The 23,321-nt window shown below is 43.9% G+C and overlaps 1 protein-coding gene across 6 annotated transcripts in view; it reads left to right on the forward strand.

Moving 5' to 3' along the window:
* Positions 1–301: 301 nt before the first annotated feature.
* Positions 302–23,321, forward strand: part of arfip2b (ARF interacting protein 2b) — a 55,659-nt gene continuing 32,639 nt past the window's right edge. For 4 of the 6 annotated variants that reach the window (XM_036967450.2, XM_036967453.2, XM_036967451.2 and 1 more), the window contains exon 1: positions 308–566. The gene's annotated coding sequence lies outside the window, so the exon portion shown is untranslated. Of the gene's footprint in view, positions 567–23,321 lie in introns of all 6 variants that reach the window. The other 2 variants (XM_036967455.2, XM_036967456.2) reach the window with 2 other exon arrangements.

A 23,321-nucleotide genomic window follows, 5' to 3' on the forward strand; every position in this document is an offset into this window, starting at 1 on the left:
TTTGACCAATCACAACAGAACTTTTCACATCAGATCTTTTCAGAGCTGATCTGATTTGTCAAAAAAAATTGGGCTGCCTGTCTAAAAGTGTCTCTGTTGTGTGCTTGTTTCTGTCTCTGTATACTGTAGCCAACAATCAGTCATCTCCTCTCTTGTTGGACTGGATTGGATGTGTTGTTGTCCCAGTTCCTTCAAACACGAACTGCACTGCCCCTAGCTGTTCATTCACGGAATAATCGAAGTGCACGCACATAGTAGTCCGTGAACGCGCACCACGCTGTCCGGAAAAAAAAAGGTGCTGAAATGTCGTCACTTCCGGGAGGCATTCCTAGCCTGGGAAAAAAAAGCGGGGCTGGGAGCTCTCTGTACAAACAACACGCCGGAGAGTGATCAGCCATGTCATAAGACAACACTGAAATCTGACCGAATCTGTCATCGGTTCATAAATTCAATCTTTGTCATTTTTTTCCCAGGACTGACCGACACGTATATCGACGAGGCCGTGCATGAACTGGAAAGCACTGACGTTTAGCCGAATAGCTCATTCAAGACAAAAGCTCCAGCAGGTAAGAACCATTACAGCCTCTGTTTTCGGACACATTTGAAAGCACCTAGTTAGCTGGTTTGTTAAGAGAACTGTGTATAGATGCTGATCTGGGTCAACAGTTAGGTAACGTTAGCTGGGTAACTAACTAGTTATCCAGGCCTTTTTACCGACCTGTTTCCCAAACCGGACCTTGGTTATTCATTGACTTCAACGACGTTATAGCCTGCGACGCAATTGCATTTTCGAGATTGTCATCTGTCTTTGGAAGCTAGCTCATTTCCTTAGACATTTTATAACATGAGCTTTATAGCTAGCTAAAGGATTTGTAGAAAGCTTTGTTTTGCCGGTAATACGCTAGAACCGGCCAGTGTGTATGTCACCGCTGCAAACGTTACCTGTTGAAATTCACCTGCGCCGCACCTGTCTGTCTTACTGGTGCCAGTTTAGACTGATTTAATCAGCCTCAAATACGCAATTAATTGGTGTATATACAGCCTGAGACGAATGGCTGCAAAATCGTGTAAATTATCATTACAAGCCATAATGTTGAATGTATTACATTTAAAATTACTCTACAGGTTGTCTGTGTGGTTAGTCCTTTAGCTGTTCGAAATTTGAGACAAAAGATCCACAGAAAAGTATTGTTTACCCGAGTTTTTAGAGAGCCAGTAGGTATGTGGTTTGGTTCAGCACCAAGGTAAAGTTAGTTTGATATTGGATATTCGGTTCTCTCGTCAATAGCTATTGAACCAAGCATGAACAATCAACACTTTCTGTCTGTGAATTGGAGTTAAATATTGAAACCCTATTTTTTTAAACTATTTTTTTAAATACAAAATTCACACTCAATGTGTTGATTGTTCTCCATCCTCCCCTGATTCAGAATACCATTTTCATTGTCATGGCATACTTGGTTCCATAGATACAGACGAGAGAACCAAATATCCAATATAAATGAACTTGACCTTTGTGCTGAACTGAACCGTAGATACTGAACATAAATATCAACTAGTGATGATGTGACATTGTTGTCCGACATCGATATTTACCTTGCCAAAAAAAAAAAACGATACCGATGTTTAAAATTTTATATTGGCCTTTTAAGTATTAGTTAACACATGGACGCAGCGGTCTAAGGCACTGCATCTCAGTGCTAGAGGCGTCACTACAGACACCCTGGTTCGATTCCAGGCTGTATTACAGAGGTCTAAGGCACTGCATCTCAGTGCTAGAGGAGTCACTACAGACACCCTGGTTCGATTCCAGGCTGTATCACAGCGGTCTAAGGCACTGCATCTCAGTGCTAGATGAGTCACTACAGACCCTGGTTAGATTCCAGGCTGTATCACAGCGGTCTAAGGCACTGCATCTCAGTGCTAGAGGAGTCACTACAGACACCCTGGTTCGAATCCAGGCTGTATCACAGCAGGGATATCACATCCAGCCATGATTAGGAGTACCATAGGGTGGCGCGCAGTTGGCCCAACGTCGCCCAGGGCAGGCCGTCCATTGTAAATAAGAATTTGTTCTTGCCTAGTTAAATAAAGGTTACACACACCACACTGGCCAAAACGTTATTTTCTTGGCATTTGCGTAGGTCCTCATTGCCAGTAAAACATAATCAAAACCTATTTCTTTCACTTAATTGCCGTGCGGTTTCGTTGTTCGTTTGTTCAGTCGTTTCATTCTCAACCAGGATCCCTATGGAATGCCGTTTGGGTCGTTGCTATGGAATGCCGTTTGGGTCGTTGCTATGGAATGCCGTTTGGGTCGTTGCTATGGAATGCCGTTTGGGTCGTTGCTATGGAATGCCGTTTGGGTCGTTGCTATGGAATGCCGTTTGGGTCTTTGCTATGGAACGCCGTTTGGGTCGTTGCTATGGAATGCCGTTTGGGTCGTTGCTATGGAATGCCGTTTGGGTCGTTGCTATGGAATGCCGTTTGGGTCGTTGCTATGGAATGCCGTTTGGGTCGTTGCTATGGAATGCCGTTTGGGTCTTTGCTATGGAACGCCGTTTGGGTCGTTGCTATGGAAAGCCGTTTGGGTCTTTGCTATGGAAAGCCGTTTGGGTCTTTGCTATGGAATGCCGTTTGGGTCGTTGCTATGGAATGCCGTTTGGGTCTTTGCTATGGAATGCCGTTTGGGTCGTTGCTATGGAATGCCGTTTGGGTCGTTGCTATGGAATGCCGTTTGGGTCTTTGCTATGGAACGCCGTTTGGGTCTTTGCTATGGCGTGTCAAATAAGCCAATCAGCCAATCAGGACCTGAATATGACTGCATGTCACATTTTTTCCGTAGTTATTATGTCACTCGTATTTTATATGTCACAACGATTCATCGACACGTATGCTGTGATGCTGGTGAAGTTGTCTCGCGCACCTACAGTGCTGGTCATATAAAAAGCTAGCTAGCTCATGGATGCAAACAATGTTCTTCCCCAAAAACATAGCAAAACGACATCTGTTTCAGTAGCTATAGTTAGCTAACTATATAGCTAGGTGTAATCTAAAATAGCCCTAATTAATAAGTCGGTTCTCATTTGATTAATGGTGGTTGGACCCATATATGTGAAGCTAGCCACAATAAGGATTAGCCACAATGCTGGACTATGTGGTTAGCCTTCAAAATAAAGGTATGGCATAATTCTACAAAATTGTATTCATTTGCATCACTGTCAATGACACGGTCTGGTCGAGCCTCACTAGCCAGATGAAGCTAGCTGGCTCTTTTTGGGCAACATGGTTAAGTAGCTGGCTAGGTATTTATTTTCAAGAACTGAAGTTCAATTTCAATAAGAGAACAACAAGTGACAACCTAGCTAATACTTAACTCACAAGGATTCCTAAATCATTGCTAAGAATAATGAAAATGACTGCAGGTTCTACTGGTCATTGTTTTCAGGCTGGTTGTATTGGTGCTAGCTAGGTACCACGCTAAAGCTAGCTAGGCATCACGCTAAAGCTAGCTAGGCACCACGCTAAAGCTAGCTAGGCACCACGCTAAAGCTAGCAAGGCACCACGCTAAAGCTAGCAAGGCACCACGCTAAAGCTAGCAAGGCACCACGCTAAAGCTAGCTAGGCACCACGCTAAAGCTAGCAAGGCACCACGCTAAAGCTAGCAAGGCACCACGCTAAAGCTAGCAAGGCACCACGCTAAAGCTAGCAAGGCACCACGCTAAAGCTAGCAAGGCACCACGCTAAAGCTAGCTAGGCACCACGCTAAAGCTAGCAAGGCACCACGCTAAAGCTAGCAAGGCACCACGCTAAAGCTAGCAAGGCACCACGCTAAAGCTAGCAAGTCACCACGCTAAAGCTAGCTAGGTACCACGCTAAAGCTAGCTATCCTAGAAGTTGCGGTCAAACAAATGATGCTTTATTACCAACGCGGTATTGTAAACACGTCGTTCATGGCTGGTGTTTGCAGACTTTTTTTGTTGTTTGTTGTACAGCTTTGACATTTTACGTGGCGTTCTTCAGCTTTGACATTTTACGTGGCGTTCTTCAGCTTTGACATCGGTTTTGCACATCGCCATTAAACTAGACATCGGTTGTTTCCGCTATATATCGTGTATCCCTAAAAGGAACAAAACATTGACCCTTATCTATGGATTTCACATTACTTGGCAGGGATGCAGCCATGGGAGGTGACTGCATCCCTGGAGATGACTGAGCCGCATTTTCCCCTTAGGAGATTTTTAGAAACAATTGAAATAAGGGCTGTGATTCGTCTAGGCTTTCCCTGGTGTGATGTTTTGATCACCGTGTAAATCTCTCTACGACAAGTTTACTTTTATCAATATATTTGCCTGTATTTACCCTCTCAAAGATTAAATGCTAATTAGCTGCTAATGTGGCTATCATAAAGAACTACAAATTTCAGGATGACCTGAACGAGACTGCCGAATCGAGGCAAAGGTAAGCCTCTCTGGATGAACTATCTGCTAGCTTAATGTAGTGTTGAATCAATTGGCTAAATATTTGTACATTCTTTTTACTGTTTTGTGCAAGTTTTAAATTGATGCGACACCTGTTAGCAAAGGTGTCTGCTAGAGATGGCTTGCAGGGATTTGTAGTTTTGCGTGATGTCTACATTGATGCAAATTAGCATTTTAGAATCTGAGAGTAAATAGAGGCAAATATATTGATGAAAGTCACCTTGTCCTAGAGAGATTTACATGGTTATCAACATTTTACGCCAGAGGAAAAACTATTGGAACCATTTCCCTGTTTGACTGAAATAGCATTTATGGGTATTTTGACACTTCCACTGTGGGGCTCTAATGAGGCTGATGCAACAGATCAGACTGTTTAGCTTAAAATGTTAATGTTTTTATTTATTTACATTATTATTATTATTTTTTTTACATTTCTTCACAAATATTCCAAAATGTAATTAGCAGGAAAACACTGTTCTCAAAAACACACCGCATGTGCACGTGCCTTCTTTGAAAGAAGGCTAGGCTACTTTGAAAGAAGGCTAGGCTACTTTGAAAGAAGGCTAGGCTACTTTGAAAGAAGGCTAGGCTACTTTGAAAGAAGGCTAGGCTACTTTGAAAGAAGGCTAGGCTACTTTGAAAGTAGGCTAGGCTACTTTGAAAGTAGGCTAGGCTACTTTGAAAGTAGGCTAGGCTACTTTGAAAGTAGGCTAGGCTACTTTGAAAGAAGGCTAGGCTAGGCTACTTTGAAAGAAGGCTAGGCTACTTTGAAAGAAGACTAGGCTAGGCTACTTTGAAGGAAGGCTAGGCTAGGCTACTTTGAAAGAAGGCTAGGCTACTTTGAAAGAAGGCTAGGCTACTTTGAAAGAAGGCTAGGCTACTTTGAAAGAAGGCTAGGCGAGGCTACTTTGAAAGAAGGCTAGGCGAGGCTACTTTGAAAGAAGGCTAGGCGAGGCTACTTTGAAAGAAGGCTAGGCGAGGCTACTTTGAAAGAAGGCTAGGCGAGGCTACTTTGAAAGATGGCTAGGCGAGGCTACTTTGAAAGAAGGCTAGGCTAGCCTAGGCTAGGCTACTTTGAAAGACATGCTTCTTTAAAAATGACATAAAACGTCCAGGTTGTAAACAGTTATATGGTGTGTAACAGACTCTGGCCTTCACTCTCCCGTCTTGTGACCATTTCATCAACCCCTTCCTCAAACCGTGCCTCGAATCAAGCCTTTTAGACGTGAATGGTAATCATCCTTCCTTATATTCGTCAAACATCTCTGGTGTTTTTAGCCTATATTTATGGAATTAAAAGTCTCATTTAAAGTTTGGTTACGTTTATCTGGCGCCTCCCTTATGTCAGCATAGGTTTAGACATGTAGGATGTAACCGTTGTGCATATCACCTACACTATGACATATGCACAATGATTACATCCTACACATGTCATAGTGTAGGTGATATGCACAATGTCTACGTCCTACACATCACCTACACTATGACATGTGTAGGATGTAACCATTGTGCATATCACCTACACTATGACATGTGTAGGATGTAACCATTGTGCATATCACCTACACTATGACATGTGTAGGATGTAACCATTGTGCGTATCACCTACACTATGACATGTGTAGGATCTAACCATTGTGCATATCACCTACACTATGACATGTGTAGGATCTAACCATTGTGCATATCACCTACACTATGACATGTGTAGGATCTAACCATTGTGCATATCACCTACACTATGACATGTGTAGGATGTAACCATTGTGCATATCACCTACACTATGACATGTGTAGGATGTAACCATTGTGCATATCACCTACACTATGACATGTGTAGGATGTAACCATTGTGCATATCACCTACACTATGACATGTGCAGGATGTAACCATTGTGCATATCACCTACACTATGACATGTGTAACCATTGTGCATATCACCTACACTATGACATGTGTAGGATGTAACCATTGTGCATATCACCTACACCAGGGGTGTCAAAGTCAAATGGACGGAGGGCCAAATAAAAAAATCAGCTACAAGACGAGGGCCGGACTGTTCGAATGTTCATTGAAAAATTTTTAAATGACGCATATAGTCTAGTGAACCTAATTGAACCTACTGAAAACCTAACAAATATATTACAATATGATCAGATAAATAAAGCAATATTTTCTTATGGCTCTGTCAGTAATCTTTAATTTTCAACAGACACAAAAGACAAATTTCCTTTATATAAATATCCCCATAACATGAACATTAAATGAAAGAAACCGGTATTCAAGGCACCATCAGTAGACTATATTTTCTATTTTAGCAAAAGTGGGCTAAATTTACTTCAAAGAAAAAACAATAATAGCAATTTTCTATCATCCACTCAACTGAAATATTTTTAAAATATAATTGGATTGAAATACAAAAAAATAAAGTGCAAAAATCTATTAATCAAAAACAACACTTTGTTTAAGGAGAAGTAACATGCAGTGAAAACAAATATTAAATTTTAACTTTTAAACTTGAACTGAGTAAAAACTCTAAATATGTGATTGCACAGTAATGTTCACTTGTTTGAGGTTGAGGGTGATACTTGGTGGTGTCCCATCTTTTCCACAAGTTCATCAATGTTCGGGGTAAGGCTCTGAGCTGAAGAAATCCTCAGAATTGAGTGGAGGTGTTCAGCAGTAAGTCGACTTCTGTGTGATGTTTTGTTCAGGTTCATCAAAGAAAACAGTTGTTCACACAGGTATGTGCTGCCAAACATAGACAACGTTTGAGCAGCCTGGATGCGCAGCTGGGGCATTGTGCCGGGGAGGAAACGGGCGAACTCCGCAGCACCCACTGCCGCATATTTTGCCCTCAGTGCATCATTGCATTGGAGGTCAATCAACTCCATTTGGAGGTTTGGTGGTGAGCTTTCCACGTCAACAGCAAATGGGTTACCGAGCAGTTCCAACCTGCTTTTTTGTGCTTCAAAGTCAGCAAATCGGCGTCGAAAGTCAGCGGCAAGCATACCTATTTTATCAGCCAACTGTGTGCTCGGGAACGCACTGGTAGAGAGCTTCTCTTTCATGGTCTGGCAGCTGGGAAAGTGGCTCAAATTTTCTTTCCGCATCTGCGTCTCCCACAGAGTCAGTTTGGTTTTAAATGCCTTCACTGTACTGTACATATCAGAGATGACACGATCCCGACCCTGCAGCTGCAAGTTTATTGCATTCAGATGACTCGTAATGTCACACAGAAAAGCCATTTCACACAGAAACATTTCGTCTCGGAGTTGTGTTGTGTCTTTCCCTTTGCTGTCCAAGAACAGACAAATCTCCTCACGAAGCTCGAAACATCTTTGAAGCACCTTTCCCTGGCTTAGCCATCGCACCTCTGTGTGATAAGGCAAATCACCATGCTCCGTTTCTAACTCCGTCAGAAATGCCTTGAACTGGCGGTGATTCAAACCTTTGGCTCTGATAAAGTTAACTGTGCGCGTGATGATGCTCATTACATGCTCCATTTTCAAGGCTTTACCGCACAACGCTTCCTGGTGTATGATACAATGATAAGCTGTCAGCTCACCTGTCGCGTTTTCCTCTTGCATCTTTTCCCGTATCTTCGCCACCAGTCCGCTCCTGTGTCCACACATCGCAGGTGCTCCGTCGGTTGTCAAACCCACGAGTTTTTCCCAAGGCAGCTCCATCTCATTTACACATCTTGACACCTCTTCATACAAATCATGCCCCGTAGTTGTGCCATGCATAGGACGTAAAGCCAAAAACTCCTCTGTCACGCTTAGGTTGGAGTCCACTCCGCGGATGAAAATTGACAACTGGGCAATGTCAGAAATGTCGGTGCTCTCATCCACAGCCAAGGAATATGCAATAAAATCTTTTCCCTTTTTCACAAGCTGCTCTTTTAGATTGATGGACAACTGGTCTACTCTCTCGGCAATGGTGTTTCTGCTCAGACTCACATTTAAAAAGAGTTGCCTTTTTTCTGGGCAAACTTCGTCACAAACTTTAATCATGCAGTTTTTGATGAAATCCCCCTCCGTAAATGGCCGGGCTGATTTAGCGATCTCTTCTGCCAAAATAAAACTGGCCTTGACAGTTGCGTCCGCGTGTGTGTCCGCGTGTTTCGTTTCATAATGTCGTCTCAGATTATACTCTTTCAGTACCGCCACACTTTCTCCACACAGAAGACACACAGGTTTTCCAGCTACCTTCGTGAACATATACTCCGACTCCCACCTTGTTTGAAACCCCCGGTTCTCAGTATCCACCTTCCGTTTTGCCATTTTTGATGGGTATCTGAAAGTTAATTTTACTGTGATGCTGACGACTGCTGTGCCAATAAATATGGAAATGAAGCAGCCTACTGCTCGGTGCGTCACCTTTGCATTGTGGGAAATGTAGTATTGGTGCGTGTAAAAGATCTGCGGGCTGCCGGCTTGCTGCGGGCCGGTTCTAATAATAAATCAAGATCATCCCAGGGGCCGTAAAAAACCTTCTTGCGGGCCGGATGTGGCCCGCGGGCCTTGACTCTGACATATGTGACCTACACTATGACATGTGTAGGATGTAACCATTGTGCATATCACCTACACTATGACATGTAGGCTTATTTATCTACATGACAAATACATCTTAATGTTATTCCATTGTTGGCCTTTCTGATCCAATTCTGATTGGAGTAATTGATTGAAATTGTGATTTAAAAAAATAATAATATATATTTCTGTTACTTATCCATTCAGAGAAATTAAACTTCTTGTTGTCCTACAATAAAAAAAAAATAATAATAATTTTTAAAAAACTTGTTCCAGACAAGAGGACAAGCGTTAATGTGGGGCCCTGTACGACTGCTTTATTAGCTACAGGTAACTGCCAAAATAAACAAAACCCTTAAGTAAATGATACAAAGTACATTGAAAGCAGGTGCTTCCACACAGTAGTGTAGTTCCCTGAGTTAATTAAGCAGTTAAAATCCCATCATGCTTAGGGTTATGTATTAAAAAAATATATATTTTAAAAAATGCCACGTTGCTCATTATTTTAGCTACCATGGCTAGAAGAAGAGAGCTCGGTGACTTTGAAAGAGTCAGTCACCAGATCTCAAACCAATTGAACACTTACAGTAGATTCTGTAGCGGCACCGAAGACTGTATTCCGTCACCAATCAACAAAACACCAAATGATGGAATTTCTCGTGGAAGAATGTTGTCACGTCTCTCCAATAGAGTTCCAGACTCTTGTAGAATGCATGCCAAGACGCATTGAAGCTGTTGTGGTGGCTCGTGGTGGTCCAACAGCCTATTAAGACACTGTGTTGGTAGTTACCTGTAGCGACCAATCATTTTGATTGTTCCGTTTTCCTTGCGAAGCACTACAATGATGCCTAGATGTAACCTATCTAAATCAATGGCCTACAAAATATATATATATATATATTTTTGTGGGAAGCCTATCTCGTCTCTCTTAAAATCACAAGTGGTTTTCTTTAAAAGTGACCAATCGGCAGTTGAAACGATAACACAACAAGCTTCCTCCCTGCACGTTTCTGTAAAAAGCTGAGAGACGGGGCAGAAGAACTCTCTCAAACTCTCCCACTCTCAAATTCACAGACGGCACTATGGATTCAAGGACTGACCATCCGTGACATCAACATTTATAGTTTTAACCGTGTTTTGAGACTATATATTGTTTTACATTTATGTGGTTTACAAACAAGGGAGTAAAACAAGCTTCTATATGTTTGTTGGGTTCTGATGTTAAATGACAGTGGAACTAAGCTCATGAGGCATTTATAAGTTATATTCTCCAAGAATCAATGGGTACATGTCATTAATTTATAAGTCCCAAAATAGATGCAGCAACTGCAAATTGCCTCTTTAAAGACAAGCTGATCTGAAGTCAGTTATAGTGACAGTGATGGGGTTCCCTACTGCTCTATGCTTTAAAGACAAACTGATCTGAAGTCAGTTATAGTGACAGTGATGGGGTTCCCTACTGCTCTATGCTTTAGAGACAAGCTGATCTGAAGTCAGTTATAGTGACAGTGATGGGGTTCCCTACTGCTCTATGCTTTAGAGACAAGCTGATCTGAAGTCAGTTATAGTGACAGTGATGGGGTTCCCTACTGCTCTATGCTTTAGAGACAAGCTGATCTGAAGTCAGTTATAGTGACAGTGATGGGGTTCCCTACTGCTCTATGCTTTAGAGACAAGCTGATCTGAAGTCAGTTATAGTTAATGATGGGGTTCCATACTGCTCTATGCTTTAGAGACAAGCTGATCTGAAGTCAGTTATAGTGACAGTGATGGGGTTCCCTACTGCTCTATGCTTTAGAGACAAGCTGATCTGAAGGCAGTTATAGTTAATGATGGGGTTCCATACTGCTCTGTGCTTTAGAGACAAGCTGATCTGAAGGCAGTTATAGTTAATGATGGGGTTCCATACTGCTCTGTGCTTTAAAGACGAGCTGATCTGAAATCAGTAACAACTGCAGTTTGCCTCTTTAAAAAAAAATATATATATATATATTATTTTTTAAAGCTGAAACTGTATAACTACATACACCACCCAGTCTGTTAAAGAGTAGGCCTTGGTAATTCAATCGTTTTTCTGTCCCACCATCGATGGTAATCTCATGCACAGTGGAATAACGAGTGTTTTATTATTGCGATTGTCTATCAGCTGCACACCAGTCCTCCTGAGACATGGAGTGTTCCGAGCGGTTGTCATAGTGACGGGACAGAAACAGCCTTGCTGAAAAGGACACAACTAGGCTATCTTCTGTTTAATGTAGAGGGCCACTCTTCTCGCTCTCTCGCTTGCTCTTGCTCGCTCTCTTGCTCTCTTGCTCGCTCTCTCTCTCGCTCTCTCTCTCTTGCTCGCTCTCTCTCTCGCTCTCTCTCTCTTGCTCGCTCGCTCTCTCGCTCGCTCTCTTGCTCGCTCTCTTGCTCGCTCTCTCTCTCGCTCTGTGTGTCTTTTGTATTGCCTAATTGTTTCTGTCGATTTTTATTCCACAGTAAGTAGGACTTTTTGTCGGGCCGTTTGAAAAGATCAGAAAAGGTTCTGTTGGTTTTAAATGATTAGACATGTAAATGTCGTCAGGCAGGCCTTTGGGTGCATTCACTAGAAACCAAACAGAAGCAAGCGTTTTGCAACAGTGTCCTACTAATGAATGCACCCCTGTCCTGGATCAGTGGTTGGCTCATGGCCATATCGCCACGTTGCTCTTTTTTTACCAGCAGCTCCCTGCCTGTCTGTCTGCATGTCTGTCTGTCTGCATCTGTCTGTCTGCATCTGTCTGTCTGCATCTGTCTGTCTGTCTCTGTCTGTCTGTCTCTGTCTGTCTGCCTCTGTCTGCCTGTCTGTCTGCATGTCTGCCTGTCTGTCTGTCTGCATCTGTCTGTCTCTGTCTGTCTGCTTGTTTGCTTCTGTCTGTCTGTCTGTCTACCTGTCTGTCTGTCTGTCTGTCTGCCTGTTTGCATCTGTCTGTCTGCCTGTGTGTCTGCCTGTGTGTCTGCCTGTGTCTGTCTGTCTGTCTGCCTGTCTGCCTGTTTGCGTCTGTCTGTCTGTCTGCCTGTCTGTCTGTCTCTGTCTGTCTGCGTCTGTCTGTCTGCGTCTGTCTGTCTGCCTGTCTGCCTCTCTGTCTGTCTGCGTCTTTTTTTCTGCTACAGTGAATACATCAGTGTGTGTTTTTGTGTCCTTACATTATATTGCGTAATAACCATTTTTATCCTATTGTCATCCAAATAAAATGACCACACAGGCTGCGACCGACCAACCAACCGACCGACCGACCAACCAACCGACCAACCAACCGACCGACCGACCAACCAACCAACCAACATGACTACATAAGAAAAACAACCACTCCTCAATATGTCCACTGGCTAAACTGACTACAGTCTGAGAGCTTGGTCTTTTCTTTCCTTCGAAACATCAGTTGAGTCATAAACCAGGCTATGTAATTAGTGTCCAGGCCAGGGGTTGGTTCCCGCCCTAGGCCAACACTGCAAGGAGAGAGAGAGAGAGAGTCTCCCTCAACCCTTCTATTTCATATACAGGTCCAATGTAGCTCTTTCCTCAGGAGAAAAACGTCTTGATTCTAGCCCTTTAAGGCTACCGTTCAAAATATCAACATGTTTTTGTTTGTTTGTTTCTGGTTCCTTTCTATCTTGTAAGCCGCGTTTGTCCATTCATTAAGCGTATCGCGGGGGGGGGGCGTTCTAAAACGAGGCTACTTGCAGACCGGGCCGTTAAACCGTTTGTTTAAAACTACACCTTGTTCAGTCGTGTTACCTCATTAGCCAATAACTAACTATAGCTTACAACCTGGGGCGCGTTCATCAGGACACAACGTTTTGGAACATTTTTTAGATATTAAAAGATTCCTTTAACATTTTAGAAATAATCCTATCTGCAACATTCAAAAAAGTTTTTTCAACTGCACGTAACCATGGTAACCTTACTGGGTAGCCTACTGAACGGAGGGGGGCCCTGGTAACATTACCGGTAGACTACTGAACGGGGGGCCCCTGGAAACATTACCGGGTAGCCTACTGAACGGGGGGGCCATGGTAACATTACCGGTAGTCTACTGAACGGGGGGCCCCTGGTAACATTACCGGTAGTCTACTGAATGGGGGCCCCTGGTAATGTTACCGGTAGACTACTGAACGGGGGGCCCCTGGTAACATTACCGGGTAGCCTACTGAACGGGGGGGCCCTGGTTACATTACCGGTAGCCTACTGAATGGGGGGGCCCTGGTAACATTACCGGTAGCCTACTGAACGGGGGGCCCCTGGTAACATTACTGGTAGTCTACTGAATGGGGGCCCCTGGTAATATTACCGGTAGACTACTGGACAGGGGGCCCCTGGTAACATTACCGGGTAGCCTACTGAACGGGGGGGCCCTGGTTACATTACCGGTAGCCTACTGAATGGGGGGGCCCTGGTAACATTACCGGTAGCCTACTGAACGGGGGGCCCCTGGTAACATTACTGGTAGTCTACTGAATGGGGGCCCCTGGTAATATTACCGGTAGACTACTGAACAGGGGGCCCCTGGTAACATTACCGGTAGACTACTGAACGGGGGGGCCCTGGTAATATTACCGGTGGACTACTGAACGGGGGGCCCCATGTAATATTAACGGTAGACTACTGAACGGGGGGCCCCTGGTAACATTACCGGTAGACTACTGAACGGGGGGCTCCTGGTAATATTACCGGTAGCCTACTGAACGGGGGGCCCCTGGTAACATTACCGGTAGACTACTGAATGGGGGGCCCCTGGTAATATTACCGGTAGACTACTGAACGGGGGGCCCCTGGTAATAGTACCGGTAGACTACTGAACAGGGGGCCCCTGGTAACATTACCGGTAGCCTACTGAACGGGGGGCCCCTGGTAACATTACCGGTAGACTACTGAACGGGGGGCCCTGGTAACATTACCGGTAGACTACTGAACAGGGGGCCCCTGGTAACATTACCGGTAGCCTACTGAACGGGGGGCCCCTGGTAACATTACCGGTAGACTACTGAACGGGGGGCCCCTGGTAATATTACCGGTAGACTACTGAACGGGGGGCCCCTGGTAATATTACCGGTAGACTACTGAACGGGGGGCCCCTGGTAATATTACCGGTAGACTACTGAACTGGGGGCCCCTGGTAATATTACCGGTAGACTACTGAACGGGGGGCCCTGGTAACATTACCGGGTAGCCTACTGAACAGGGGGGCCCTGGTAACATTACCGGTAGCCTACTGAACGGGGGGCCCCTGGTAACATTACCGGTAGCCTACTGAACGGGGGGCCCCTGGTAACATTACCGGTAGCCTACTGAATGGGGGGCCCTGGTAACATTACCGGTAGCCTACTGAACAGGGGGGCCCTGGTAACATTACCGGTAGCCTACTGAACAGGGGGGCCCTGGTAACATTACCGGTAGCCTACTGAACGGGGGGCCCCTGGTAACATTACCGGTAATGTCAAGGAAGTTTGGTGTCCTGCCCTACACAGCCAGTAGAGAGACAAACCTCGTGGAGGATTTTATCTTTAATTTGCAGGCTGAGCAAGGAGCCGGTATCCTATAATGATCTACCCTCCAAACACCAATAGCATTTTATCTTGGCAGTATCAGATGAACATATGATGAGCAAACAATCGAAGGGTTCAGGTTTTCCTTCTGATCTAAAGAAGGGTGTAATTTTGTTAGATTTTCAACAGTCAGACGCAATTTTTTGGGGTACGCCAAATCCTTTTTTTTTTTGTTGCTGTTTTTTAAAATAGGTTTCTGCGGTGTTTTTTATTTTCCACTCTCAAAATAATATATATATATATACAGTGCCTTGCGAAAGTATTCGGCCCCCTTGAACTTTGCGACCTTTTGCCACATTTCAGGCTTCAAACATAAAGATATAAAACTGTATTTTTTTGTGAAGAATCAACAACAAGTGGGACACAATCATGAAGTGGAACGACATTTATTGGATATTTCAAACTTTTTTAACAAATCAAAAACTGAAAAATTGGGCGTGCAAAATTATTCAGCGCCTTTACTTTCAGTGCAGCAAACTCTCTCCAGAAGTTCAGTGAGGATCTCTGAATGATCCAATGTTGACCTAAATGACTAATGATGATAAATACAATCCACCTGTGTGTAATCAAGTCTCCGTATAAATGCACCTGCACTGTGATAGTCTCAGAGGTCCGTTAAAAGTGCAGAGAGCATCATGAAGAACAAGGAACACACCAGGCAGGTCCGAGATACTGTTGTGAAGAAGTTTAAAGCCGGATTTGGATACAAAAAGATTTCCCAAGCTTTAAACATCCCAAGGAGCACTGTGCAAGCGATAATATTGAAATGGAAGGAGTATATATATATATATATATTTTTTTTTTTATAATAGAAAACTGATCAAATTCGATGAATGCCAAAACAGTAAAGGCTTTCCTCAAACTAACTTCTCAATTTAAGTGTTGACAGCAAAGACCCTGGCAGACACCTGGCAGAATGATATCCGATGATTTGTATCCATTGGGTTGGCATTTGTTTTGCAAACGCTGCCATCACAGTGTAAAGCACAGAAACACTGCTAGCCAGCGCTTTTGCTACTGTAGGTGCGCAATTGTGCATTGTTGTGGATTTAGAGCAGCAGGAAGATTAGATTATTCCCCACCCCCCAAAGAATGTGATAACCTCTAACGGGAGATTTCACATGACTGGGCCCAGGGTGCAACCATGGGTGGGCCTGGGAGGGCTTAGGCCCACCCACTTGGGAACCAGGCCCAGCCAATCAGAATGAGTTTTTCCCCACAAAAGGGCTTTTATTACAGACAGAAATAGTCCTAAATTCACACATTATTTAATAAAGTATAGAGAACAGTCTAATGGGTGCCAATATTATCACTTGTGCATGATGTATTTATTATAACTTAATAAAACGACTCATTTCAAAGCATAGTTGCGAGCATCGCGTGGCCCAGTCCAGAAGAATAGTGCGCACTCCCTCAAATTGTTTTTGGGAAGAAAAAAAACATCCTTTCTATTTTATTCAGCTATGTTCAAATAAATTGTTCTTACTATAAAATAATATATTTAATGTCATGGGAATTCTAAGCAAATCTGGCCTACCCAGACCCCTCTAATCTGCTACGCTCTGTTTAATATCTATGCATTAGTCACTAACTCTACCCACATGTACATATTACCTCAACTAACCGCACATTGACTCTGTACCGTAACACCCTGTATATAGCCTCCACATTGACTCTGTATCGGTACCCCCTGTATATAGCCTCCACATTGACTCTGTATCGGTACCCCCTGTATATAGCCTCCACATTGACTCTGTACCGTAACACCCTGTATATAGCCTCCACATTGACTCTGTACCGTAACACCCTGTATATAGCCTCCACATTGACTCTGTACCATAACACCCTGTATATAGCCTCCACATTGACTCTGTACCATAACACCCTGTATATAGCCTCCACATTGACTCTGTACCATAACACCCTGTATATAGCCTCCACATTGACTCTGTATCGGTACCCCCTGTATATAGCCTCCACATTGACTCTGTACCGTAACACCCTGTATATAGCCTCCACATTGACTCTGTACCGTAACACCCTGTATATAGCCTCCACATTGACTCTGTACCGTAACACCCTGTATATAGCCTCCACATTGACTCTGTACCGTAACACCCTGTATATAGCCTCCACATTGACTCTGTACCGTAACACCCTGTATATAGCCTCCACATTGACTCTGTACCATAACACCCTGTATATAGCCTCCACATTGACTCTGTATCGGTACCCTCTGTATATAGCCTCGACTAGCCTTGACTCTGTATCGGTACCCCCTGTATATAGCCTCCACATTGACTCTGTACCATAACACCCTGTATATAGCCTCCACATTGACTCTGTACCATAACACCCTGTATATAGCCTCCACATTGACTCTGTATCGGTACCCCCTGTATATAGCCTCCACATTGACTCTGTACCGTAACACCCTGTATATAGCCTCCACATTGACTCTGTACCGTAACACCCTGTATATAGCCTCCACATTGACTCTGTACCGTAACACCCTGTATATAGCCTCCACATTGACTCTGTACCGTAACACCCTGTATATAGCCTCCACATTGACTCTGTACCGTAACACCCTTTATATAGCCTCCACATTGACTCTGTACCGTAACACCCTGTATATAGCCTCTACATCGACTCTGTACCTTAACACCCTGTATATAGCCTCCACATTGACTCTGTACCGTAATACCCTGTATATAGCTTCCACATTGACTCTGTACCGTAATACCCTGTATATAGCCTCCACGTCGACTCTGTACCGTAATACCCTGTATATAGCCTCCACATTGACTCTGTACCGTAATACCCTGTATATAGCCTCCACATCGACTCTGTACCGTAATACCCTGTATATAGCCTCCACATTGACTCTGTACCGTAATACCCTGTATATATAGCCTCCACATCGACTCTGTACCGTAATACCCTGTATATAGCCTCCACATTGACTCTGTACCGTAACACCCTGTATATAGCCTCCACATTGACTCTGTACCGTAATACCCTGTATATAGCCTCCACATTGACTCTGTACCGTAACACCCTGTATATAGCCTCCACATTGACTCTGTACCGTAACACCCTTTATATAGCCTCCACATTGACTCTGTACCGTAACACCCTGTATATAGCCTCTACATCGACTCTGTACCTTAACACCCTGTATATAGCCTCCACATTGACTCTGTACCGTAATACCCTGTATATAGCCTCCACATTGACTCTGTACCGTAATACCCTGTATACAGCCTCCACGTCGACTCTGTACCGTAATACCCTGTATATAGCCTCCACATTGACTCTGTACCGTAATACCCTGTATATAGCCTCCACATCGACTCTGTACCGTAATACCCTGTATATAGCCTCCACATTGACTCTGTACCGTAATACCCTGTATATATAGCCTCCACATCGACTCTGTACCGTAATACCCTGTATATAGCCTCCACATTGACTCTGTACCGTAACACCCTGTATATAGCCTCCACATTGACTCTGTACCGTAATACCCTGTATATAGCCTCCACATTGACTCTGTACCGTAATACCCTGTATATAGCCTCCACGTCGACTCTGTACCGTAATACCCTGTATATAGCCTCCACATTGACTCTGTACCGTAATACCCTGTATATAGCCTCCACATCGACTCTGTACCGTAATACCCTGTATATAGCCTCCACATTGACTCTGTACCGTAATACCCTGTATATATAGCCTCCACATCGACTCTGTACCGTAATACCCTGTATATAGCCTCCACATTGACTCTGTACCGTAACACCCTGTATATAGCCTCCACATTGACTCTGTACCGTAATACCCTGTATATAGCCTCCACATTGACTCTGTACCGTAACACCCTGTATATAGCCTCCACATTGACTCTGTACCGTAATACCCTGTATATAGCCCCTCTTGTTATTTTACTGCTGCCGTTTTAATTATTTGTTACTTTAAAAAAAAAATATATATATATTTTTCGGAACTTCTTAAAGCATTGTTGTTTAAGGGCTCGTAAGTAAGCATTTCAATGTAAGGTCTACTACACCTGTTGTATTCAGCACAGGTGCAGCCATAAGGCATACACAGATCAGGACCTAACATAAGGACAACTCAAGGGTATGCTATTCTTTTCTTCTGAAATAAACTACATTTTCTTCATGTCATGTTTCTTTAGACCTGTCTAAAATTAATAATGGATTCATTGTGAAGGTGTAGGTTATATTACATGGATTTATTAGTCTTTTTAACATGTAGATGTTCCAAAGTTCAGCATCGGTGGATTGTAGGCGACGTGTGGAAGCCAGGAGATGTTAATTGTCTTTATGTTAATTAACGGTCAATTACAGTGAGACCGGCAGTCATTTTGAATTGTCAAATCACCGGCTGACAAAATGTCCAGACCACCCTGATAAACCTTCAGTTAGTCCTCTAACCTCCTCACCGTTTTTAACCCGCGAGAGAGAGAGAGCGCGCGCGCGCACACACACACACACTCTCCTCTCCATTGTGGTCTAACATACCACTTAATCTCAGCAGCGTTCAGTAATAGAGAATTAATTAGTGTTAGGTGAGTTATGTGCATGTTAGTTCTCTGTAGGCTAATTAAATGTGGTGAGGTGTGTGTGTGTTCTGAATTGTGTGTCTACATCTGCTGAGTGGTGTGTGTGTCTGCTGAGTGGTGTGTGTGTGTGTGTGTCTGCTGAGTGGTATGTGTGTGTGTGTGTGTCTGCTGAGTGGTGTGTGTGTGTCTGCTGAGTGGTGTGTGTGTGTCTGCTGAGTGGTGTGTGTGTGTGTCTGCTGAGTGGTGTGTGTGTGTGTGTGTCTGCTGAGTGGTGTGTGTGTGTGTCTGCTGAGTGGTGTGTGTGTGTGTCTGCTGAGTGGTGTGTGTGTGTGTGTGTCTGCTGAGTGGTGTGTGTGTGTGTGTGTGTGTCTGCTGAGTGGTGTGTGTGTCTGCTGAGTGGTGTGTGTGTGTGTGTCTGCTGAGTGGTGTGTGTGTGTCTGCTGAGTGGTGTGTGTGTGTCTGCTGAGTGGTGTGTGTGTGTGTGTGTGTGTGTCTGATGAGTGGTGTGTGTGTGTGTGTGTGTGTGTGTCTGATGAGTGGTGTGTGTGTGTGTGTGTGTGTGTGTGTCTGATGAGTGGTGTGTGTGTGTGTGTGTCTGTCTGATGAGTGGTGTGTGTGTGTGTGTGTCTGTCTGATGAGTGGTGTGTGTGTGTGTGTGTCTGTCTGATGAGTGGTGTGTGTGTGTCTGTCTGATGAGTGGTGTGTGTGTGTCTGTCTGATGAGTGGTGTGTGTGTGTGTGTGTCTGTCTGATGAGTGGTGTGTGTGTGTGTGTCTGTCTGATGAGTGGTGTGTGTGTGTGTGTCTGTCTGATGAGTGGTGTGTGTGTGTGTGTCTGTCTGATGAGTGGTGTGTGTGTGTCTGTCTGATGAGTGGTGTGTGTGTGTCTGTCTGATGAGTGGTGTGTGCGCTGAGTGGTGTGTGTGCGCTGAGTGGTGTGTGTGTGCGAGTGGTGTGTGTGCCTGCCTGCTGAGTGGTGTATGGGTCTGCTGAGTGGTGTGTGTGTGTGTGTGTGTCTGCTGAGTGTTGTGTGTGTGTGTGTGTGTGTGTGTGTCTGCTGAGTGGTGTGTGTGTGCGAGTGGTGTGTGTGTGTGCCTGCCTGCTGAGTGGTGTGTGGGTCTGCTGAGTGGTGTGTGTGTGTGTGTCTGCTGAGTGGTGTGTGTGTCTGCTGAGTTGTGTCTGTGTGTGTGTGTGGGGGTCAGGGTTCCTGTTAGGAAAATGTGGCACCGGACACCGTGACGGGGAAGATTTAAACGTTTGATTTACCAGACACCTTGGGGGGTGTGTGACCCATTAGGGGTCGTCCACCTACGCTGTTCAGAATGACAGACGAATTCATCTGAACTTTCAACTCCCGTAATAAAACAGCTTTCTAACACTTCATTTTCAAAAAGGGAAATGAACACCCATTCGGAACACCGAGGCGTGACTCTTTTTAGAAACGGGTGAATCTAAAGATGTAACGACTAGGAAGAGTTGCTAATATGACTTGTCCATTTTGTCTTCTGGACAACGGAAGAAGGAAGTTGATCTGAAAAACCATTAGAACAGGAGAAACAGGAAGGAAGTTGATCTGAATAACCAATAGAACAGGAGAAACAGGAAGGAAGTTGATCTGAATAACCAATAGAACAGGAGAAACAGGAAGGAAGTTGATCTGAATAACCAACAGAACAGGAGAAACAGGAAGGAAGTTGATCTGAATAACCAATAGAACAGGAGAAACAGGAAGGAAGTTGATCTGAATAACCAATAGAACAGGAGAAACGGGAAGGAAGTTGATCTGAATAACCAACAGAACAGGAGAAACAGGAAGTTGATCTGAATAACCAATAGAACAGGAGAAACAGGAAGGAAGTTGATCTGAATAACCAACAGAACAGGAGAAACGGGAAGGAAGTTGATCTGAATAACCAACAGAACAGGAGAAACGGGAAGGAAGTTGATCTGAATAACCAATAGAACAGGAGAAACAGGAAGGAAGTTGATCTGAATAACCAACAGAACAGGAGAAACAGGAAGGAAGTTGATCTGAATAACCAACAGAACAGGAGAAACGGGAAGGAAGTTGATCTGAATAACCAATAGAACAGGAGAAACAGGAAGGAAGTCTTTCGTGCGCGGTGGCCAAAGGCCTAGTTGATTTATGGAGTTGTGGCGGTCCAGTGGAAAAACAACATCTAAAATATGTGAAGACGAGTATCGTTATTTAAAATGTTGAACGAAGGGGAGAGAGGGGGGGGGGTGTGGCGAAGATATAGGCTGTAGTCACGTCTCTCTCCAGAATGCGTGGGCTCAGCCAATTATTCCACATTCGTTGTTTCATGTGAATTGTTTGACTTTTTTTTTTTTTTTTAAATCAGTTCCCCATGTACATATGTCACCAGTAGTAAATGTACCGTTAATCTCCGTCGTTTGTTTACATACATGTTGTACTACTAATTAGGCCTGCGGTCATTTACTAGTTCTCATTCTCGGAGTGGAAACGTTGTTTGTAGAGTTCACAACCTAATACACTTGTGAGGGGGGAAAAAAAAGCTTGGGTATATTTCATAACTGTAATTTATGAGTTGTCCGTTTTATTGTTTTTGTTCTTCCCCATTGTCTTGTTGTTTTGTAGTGCTCCGTGTGAGAAACAAGCATGGGTCTGGTTTCTGTCTTGTTGTTTTGTAGTGCTCTGTGTGAGAAACAAGCATGGGTCTGGTTTCTGTCTTGTTGTTTGTAGTGCTCCGTGTGAGAAACAAGCATGGGTCTGGTTTCTGTCTTGTTGTTTGTAGTGCTCCATGTGAGAAACAAGCATGGGTCTGGTTTCTGTCTTGTTGTTTGTAGTGCTCCATGTGAGAAACAAGCATGGGTCTGGTTTCTGTCTTGTTGTTTGTAGTGCTCCATGTGAGAAACAAGCATGGGTCTGGTTTCTGTCTTGTTGTTTGTAGTGCTCTGTGTGAGAAACAAGCATGGGTCTGGTTTCTGTCTTGTTGTTTGTAGTGCTCCATGTGAGAAACAAGCATGGGTCTGGTTTCTGTCTTGTTGTTTTGTAGTGCTCTGTGTGAGAAACAAGCATGGGTCTGGTTTCTGTCTTGTTGTTTGTAGTGCTCCGTGTGAGAAACAAGCATGGGTCTGGTTTCTGTCTTGTTGTTTTGTAGTGCTCTGTGTGAGAAACAAGCATGGGTCTGGTTTCTGTCTTGTTGTTTGTAGTGCTCCGTGTGAGAAACAAGCATGGGTCTGGTTTCTGTCTTGTTGTTTGTAGTGCTCTGTGTGAGAAACAAGCATGGGTCTGGTTTCTGTCTTGTTGTTTGTAGTGCTCCATGTGAGAAACAAGCATGGGTCTGGTTTCTGTCTTGTTGTTTGTAGTGCTCTGTGTGAGAAACAAGCATGGGTCTGGTTTCTGTCTTGTTGTTTGTAGTGCTCTGTGTGAGAAACAAGCATGGGTCTGGTTTCTGTCTTGTTGTTTGTAGTGCTCCATGTGAGAAACAAGCATGGGTCTGGTTTCTGTCTTGTTGTTTGTAGTGCTCCGTGTGAGAAACAAGCATGGGTCTGGTTTCTGTCTTGTTGTTTGTAGTGCTCTGTGTGAGAAACAAGCATGGGTCTGGTTTCTGTCTTGTTGTTTGTAGTGCTCCATGTGAGAAACAAGCATGGGTCTGGTTTCTGTCTTGTTGTTTGTAGTGCTCCGTGTGAGAAACAAGCATGGGTCTGGTTTCTGTCTTGTTGTTTGTAGTGCTCCATGTGAGAAACAAGCATGGGTCTGGTTTCTGTCTTGTTGTTTTGTAGTGCTCTGTGTGAGAAACAAGCATGGGTCTGGTTTCTGTCTTGTTGTTTGTAGTGCTCCGTGTGAGAAACAAGCATGGGTCTGGTTTCTGTCTTGTTAATGTTGAGGGAGAGAGAGAGCACGAGTCTGAACACTCGTAGAAGTAGCCTACCTGGCCTGCTGCGCACAAATGCAGGAACGTGCCCGTTTTGGATGTTTTGATATCTGATTGTAAAAAGCTAAACTTCTGTCCGTTTTTTTTCTTTCTTTACCTCACACAGTAAGTCAACAACGTAAAAAAAAAATATATATATTTTAATTTTTTACATCCTTTGTGAATGATAGCCTAATAAGTTCCTCAGTAGGTCTATTTAGAACAAAAAATCTCTCCAACAATCTCC

The sequence above is a fragment of the Oncorhynchus mykiss genome, chromosome 29, assembly GCF_057628025.1.
Source record: "Oncorhynchus mykiss isolate SJ-2025 chromosome 29, ASM5762802v1, whole genome shotgun sequence".
NCBI classification, from domain to species: Eukaryota; Metazoa; Chordata; class Actinopteri; order Salmoniformes; family Salmonidae; genus Oncorhynchus; species Oncorhynchus mykiss.